Below are 6,819 nucleotides of genomic sequence, written 5' to 3'. Positions count from 1 at the left end.
CACAGCTCGGCCCGGCGGCGCAGGGAGCTCGGCTGTCACGCCTCTTCGGCCACTGTCGGGCGGGCGGCGGCTGTGGACTGGGCTCTGGAGAGGCTCCCCACCCAGCCCGTGGGGACGTCGGCGCGGTGAGCTTCGTCAGCTTCCAGCGTAGAAATGGTCCAAAGCAGGCAGCCGACTTTCTGTCCCTAAGGAAGGAGCCAGCTTAGCTTAGAACTCGTTGCACACGGATCCTCCAGCCGGGAGGAAGAGACCAGCTGTCCTGGTTCCCAGGCCCTGCGTGGGTATATGCAGAATTTTCCATTCTCAAGGGAGGGCTCCAGAGTTAGGCATTTCCAAACTGACGACCGAAGAAGGGGCTTGAGAAAACATCGTACAGTTTAAGGAACAATAGGAGGGGATGCCTTCAGTATTTTGGAAAAGCTGGTCAAAGAAGGGGAGAACACAGCTGATACGTGAAGATGGTGACAACTCGTTTGAAATAGATGTTTATGTAAAAGTTGATGATGTTGGAATAGTACTGAAAGCTTTTCCTAACTTGGCTTAATGTAAAATATATACAGAGAAACTATAATCACTGCTTAAATTCCAGGTACTCCGTGGAATTTGGAGAGAGTAAACTTTAGAAGTGTTACTGTAAAAAGCTAGGAGAAAAGAGGAAAACTATGAGAGTTTCATCAAATCGCTGTTATCCCTTAAATCGTTTTAGAGCATACAGGTGACTGATATTAACAGTAACATAGGTAGATGGAGAATGAATTATTGCACAAGGGACTTACAGATTCTCATATGTCTGTAGCCCCTGGAGATGTTAAAGACTTGTAAAAAGGAAGAAGCAGTAGAGAATGGTACTATTCAAGTTGCCTGACATTTCTAGGGACAGAAAATTTGTCCTGGAAAGGGACGTACCTAAGGAGCACATGTATTTGCCATTGCCACTAAGCACCTTGTGGACTGGATTTTATTATAAATTGAAGATTTATTCTAACAGTTTGAAACAAGGGTGTAATATAACCTGACTTAAAAAAAAAAAAAAAACCACTGGCAGCTGTGTGGACCAGAAACTCTAGGGGCCAAGAGTGGATGCAGATGAAGAAAGCAATTAGGAGGAGGCTCTTCCAACCTTCCACCAATGTGGGAGGCACAGCTTGCACTGGTAGTGGTGGAGGTGTGAATACTGATTGGATTCTACATGGTTTTGGTTTTTTTTTTTTTTGGCTGCACTTCAAGGGGTGGGGGAATCTTAGTTACCTGACCAGGGATTGGACCCATGCCCCCTTCAGTGGAAACCTAGAGTCCACTGAATAAATGGAGGAAGTCCTTGTATTTATTTTGAAGGGCAAGCCCATGAGCTTTGGGTATGGATGGGAGGTTCAAGAAACAAGAGAAAAAAGAGGGTTCAGTGATGATTTCTGGGCTTTTGACTTGAGTAAATGGAGTAAGGATAAAGTCTCCCTTAACTGGTGTGAGAAATCCAGGGAAGGAGCTGCTGCTGCCGTGTGTGTCTGTGAATTCTAATTTTGACACGTTGACTTAGAGATACTAATCCACTCCAACTGAATGTCGAGTGAAATGAAAGAATTCACATTCAATACGTGATCGTGAATACCCAGGGAGGGTCAGGAAGGGGCATAGAACTGACCACGGCAAGGGATAACAGACTAAAGTGAAAGAAGGACAGAGACATAAAGAAAGACAGAGAAGCTTCAACTTCATGATGGTAATGACTTTGGCCATTAACTAAGAACATTTGAGATGCAGTGAAAAGGCAAAGGATAAGAGGCTTATGGAAGCTTCCTGATGGGAGAGACAGGGGGAAAGTGGGTCTTGTTCTGATGGCAGGGCCATGCTCAGTAAATCTATTTTTTAAATTAATTAATTTATTTTAATTGTAGGCTAATTACTTTACAATATTGTAGTGGTTTTACCATACATTGACATGAATCAGCCATGGGTGTACATGTGTTCCCCATCCTGAACCCCCCCTCCCACCCCCTCCCCATCCCATCCCTCCCTTCAGGGTCATCCCAGTGTACCAGCCCTCAGCACCCTGTCTCATGCATCAAATATGGACTGGAGATGTGTTTCATATATAATAATCAGTAAATCTTTAATTCAATTTTCTACTGATGGACGAGGCTGTGTTCCCTCCCTGTTGTTTGACCTGAGACCAAACAACTGCTGATCCATGCCTCCGCTGGGGACTCCTGGACACTCGCTAGCAAGTCTGGGTCAGTCTCTTGTGGGGTCACTGCTCCTTTCTCCTGGGTCCTGGTGCACACAAGGTTTTGTTTGTGACCTTCAAAAAGAAGCAGGGCAAAGGCTAACAATTTTGCCAAGAGAAAGCACTGGTCATAGCAAACAACAAAATAAGAGAAGATTGTACACATGGACATCATCAGATAGCCAACACCAAAATCAAATTGATTATAATCTTTGCAGCCAAAGATGGAGCAGCTCTATTCAGTCAGCAAAAACAAGACTGGGAGCTGACTGTGGCTCAGATCATGAACGCCTTATTGCCAAATTCAGACTTAAATTGAGGAAAGTAGGGAAAACCACTAGACCAGGTATGACCTAAATCAGATACCTTTTGATTATACAGTGGAAGTGAGAAATAGGTTCAAGGGATTACATCTGAAAGACAGGTGCCTGGAGAACTATGGACGGAGGTTCATGACATTGTACAGGAGGCAGGGGTCAAGACCATCCCCAAGAAAAAGAAATGCAAAAAGGCAAAATGGTTGTCTGAGGAGGTCTTACAAATAGCTGTGAAAAGAAGAGAAACGAAAAGCAAAGGAAAAAAAGAAAGATGTACCCATTTGAATGCAAAGTTCCAAAGAATAGAATAGAACACTTCCTCAGTGATCAATGCAAAGAAATAGAGGAAAACAATAGAATAGGAAAGACTAGAGATCTCTTCAGAAAAATTAGAGATACCAAGGGAACATTTCAGGCAAAGATGGGCACAATAAAGGACAGAAATGGTATGGGCCTAACAGAAGCAGACAATGTTAAGAAGACGTGGCAAGAATACACGAAGAACTGTACACAAAAGATCTTCATGACCCAGATAACCATGGTGGTGTGATCACCTACCTAGAGCCAGACATCCTGGGATGCGAACTCAAGTGAGTCTTAGGAAGCATCACTAGGAACAAAGCTAGTGGAGGTGATGGAATTCCAGTTGAGCTATTTCAAATCCTAAAAGATGATGCTGTGAAAGTGCTGCACTCAATATGCCAGCAAATTTGGAAAACTCAGCAGTAGCCAGAGGACTGGAAAAGGTCAGTTTTCATTCCAATCCCAAAGAAAGTCAATGCCAAAGAATGCTCAAACTACCACACAGTTGCACTCCTCTCACACACTAGTAAAGTAATGCTCAAAATTCTCCAAGCCAGGTTTCAACAGTACATGAGCTGTGAACTTCCAGATGTTCAAGCTGGTTTTAGAAAAGGCAGAGGAACCAGAGGTCAAATTGCCAAAATCCCACTGGATCATCAGAAAAACAAGAGAGTTCCAGAAAAACATCTACTTCTGCTTTATTGAGTCCACCAAAGCCTTTGACTGTGTGTCACAACAAACTATGGAAAATTTTTCAAGTGATGGGAATACCAGACCACCTTATCTGGCTCCTGAGAAATCTGTATGCAGGTCACAAAGCAACAGTTAGAACTGGACATGGAACAACAGACTGGTTCAAAATTGGGAAAGGAGTAAGTCAAGGCTGTATATTGTCACCCTGCTTGTTTAACTTATATGCAGAGTACATCATGTGAAATGCTGGGCTGAATGAAGCACAAGCTGGAATCAAGATTGCAAGGAGAAATATCAATAACCTCAGATACACAGATGACCCCACCCTTATGGCAAAGAGTGAAAGTGAAGTTGCTCAGTCATGTCCTACTCTTTGCAACCCCATGGACTGTAGCCCACCAGGCTCCTCCATCCATGGGATTCTCCAGGCAAGAGGACTGGAGTGGGTTGCCATTTCCTTCTCCAGGCGATCTTCCTGACCCAGGGATTGAACCCAGGTCTCCCGCATTGGGAGAGAGACACTTTACTGTCTGAGCCACCAGGGAAGTGAAGAAGAACTAAAGAGCCTCTTGATGAAAGTAAAGGAGGAGAGTGAAAAAGTTGACTTAAAACTCGACATTCAGAAAACTAAGATCATGGCATCCAGTCCCATCACTTCATGGCAGATAGATGGGGAAACAGTGGCTGACTTTATTTTTTGCGTTCCAAAATCACTGCAGATGGTGACTGCTGCTGTAGGAAGCAAGTACAAGAGAGAAAAAGCAGACCCCAGGAAAGGCATGCGAAAGCATTATCAACCTCGCTGACCAGACACCTCAAGACATAGGACTCTTGGATTAAGCCCAGAGGCAACAGAAAAACATCTTGAAAGCAGGATGTGTGCCTGGAGGTGGAAAGCCATTATCAGACTCTTCCATGACCTGGCATCTCTGAGTCAAATGTTTTTTGCATCTGGAGATTTGTTATTGAGACAGCAACTTAAATCATTAGTACAAGTAAATCTTTCTTAGTTCATCTTTATGTTACATTTCTAGCCTATCTTAACAGCCTTGTGGCTCCATATGCTTCTGAGAGCACGTTCTCCCTTGCACAGACTCCCCTGCCTGAAAACATGTAATAAAGCTGACTTGATTAGTTTGGGCACCTTCACCTAGGAGCGGTGTTGGTCTCCTGATCCTTGCTTTCAATTCTTGTGTCTTTCTCATTCTTTCTCTGTATTGCACTTTCGGGAAACCCTGGTTTGTTCAGCCAGCCTCAACATGCAGCCATGAAATTAAAAGACACTTGCTCCTTGGAAGAAAAGTTATGACCTCCCAGCATATTACAAAGCATAGACATTACTTTGCCAACAAAGGTCTGTCTAGTCAAGGCTATGTTTTTTTCCAGTGGTCATGTATGGATGTGAGAGTTGAACTATAAAGAAAGCTGAGCACCAAAGAATTGACGCTTTTGAACTGTGGTGTTGGAGAAGACTCTTGAGAGTCCCTTGGACTGCAAGGAGATCCAGTCCATTCTGAAGGAGATCAGCCCTGGGATTTCTTTGGAAGGAATGATGCTAAAGCTGAAACTCCAGTACTTTGACCACCTGATGTGAATAACGCACTAATTGGAAAAGAACCTGATGCTGGGAAAGATTGAGGGCAGGAGGAGAAGGGGACGACAAAGGATGAGATGGTTGGATGGCATTGCTGACTTGATGGACATGCATTTGAGAAAGCTCTGGGAGTGGGTAAAGGACAGGGAAGCCTGGCATGCTGCAGTCCATGGGGTTGTTAAACCCATAATGGGGCCTCCCTCGTAGCTCAGTTGGTAAAGAATCTGCCTGCAGTACATGAGACCTGGTTCGATTCCTGGGTTGGGAACATCCCCTGGAGAAGGAAATGTCAACCCACTCCAGTATTCTTGCCTGGAGAATCTCATGGACAGAGGGGCCTGGCAAAGTACAGTCCATGGGGTCATAAGAATCGGAGACATCTTAGCGACTAAACCACCACCACCAAACCCATAATGAGATAAAGACTGCTCACGCCTTGAAAGATGTCTCTACTTCATGCATGATGTTCAGTCGCTTCAGTCATGTCCAGCTTTTTGTGACCCTGTGGACTGTAGCCTGCCAAGCTCCCCTGTCAGTGGGTTCCCAGGCAAGAATACTGGCGTGGGTTGCCCTTTCCTTCTCCAAGGGATCTCCCTGACCCAGGGGTCAAGCCTGGGTCTCTTGTGTCTCCTGTACTGGTAGGGACAGTTCTTTACCACTAGCGCCACCTGGGAAGCTCCACCCACATTCAATAGTCCTAACAGCATGGGCTGATTTCTGTATTTAGAGTTAAAAACAACATGTTCTAGGAGCCAAGAAAACACCTTTCCTCTACCTGAGGAGAATATGCGAGAGAAAGAGAGAAAGGGAGAAGTTAAGAAGAAGCGAGAGAGAGACATTGATTTAAATTCAAACCTGATGGATGAGGGATAAGCAGGAGTTTTATGGGGGACACCCTGATGCTAGGAAAGATTGAAGGCAGGAGGAGAAAGGGACAACAGGGGATGAGATGGTTGGATGGCATCACTGACTCAATGGACATGGGTTTGGGTGGTCTCCGGGACTTGGTGATGGACAGGGAGGCCTGGCCTGCTGCGGTTCATGGGGTCGCAGAGAGTCTGACACAACTGAGTGACTGAACTGAACTGAAGAGGGAAAACTGTCATTAGATGTACAAAGGCAACACAGTGTGAAGGGCTGGAGATCTGGCCTCTGGGGAAGAACCGGGGTTGAAGGCCTGGACATTCTGTTCCAGAGCTGGTCCTGGAATATGCAGAGCCCAGTGGGATGGTCTCCTCCTCCTCGCCCATAAGTTTACAGTGGGCCCACCACAGTTCAACTTAGAAGCTGTCCCCTCCCTTTTATTCTTAAAAAAAAATTTTTTTTTACTTTTAATTTTTTAATTGAAGCATAATTAATTCACAATCATGTGAATGTGGAGGTTTAGTTGCTAAGTTGTGTGCAACTCTTGAGAGTCCATGGACTGTGGCCCACTGGGCTTCTCTGTCCATGGGATTCTTCAGGCAAGAATACTGGGATGGGTTGCCATGTCCTTCTCCAGGGGATCTTCCCGCATTATGTGACTATGTTGTGCTAGTTCCAAGTGTAGAGCAAAATGATTCAGTTATACACACACACACACACACACACACATATAATTTTTCAGATTCTTTTCCATCATAGGTTATTATAAGTTATCGAATCTAGTTCCCTGTGCTATACAGTAGGTCCTTGTGGTTTACCTATTTTAT

General features: G+C 44.8%; 1 protein-coding gene across 6 annotated transcripts in view; it reads left to right on the top strand.

The window, feature by feature from the left end:
* The window catches only part of GLYATL2 (glycine-N-acyltransferase like 2), a 93,811-nt gene that overhangs the window by 25,406 nt on the left and 61,586 nt on the right, over window positions 1-6,819 (top strand). The gene's annotated exons all lie outside the window — the stretch shown is intronic.

This window comes from Ovis canadensis, chromosome 15 (genome assembly GCF_042477335.2).
Source record: "Ovis canadensis isolate MfBH-ARS-UI-01 breed Bighorn chromosome 15, ARS-UI_OviCan_v2, whole genome shotgun sequence".
Lineage (NCBI taxonomy): Eukaryota > Metazoa > Chordata > Mammalia > Artiodactyla > Bovidae > Ovis > Ovis canadensis.
Note: the sequence above shows the minus strand (reverse complement) of the source record. Positions and strands in the feature narration are given on the sequence as shown.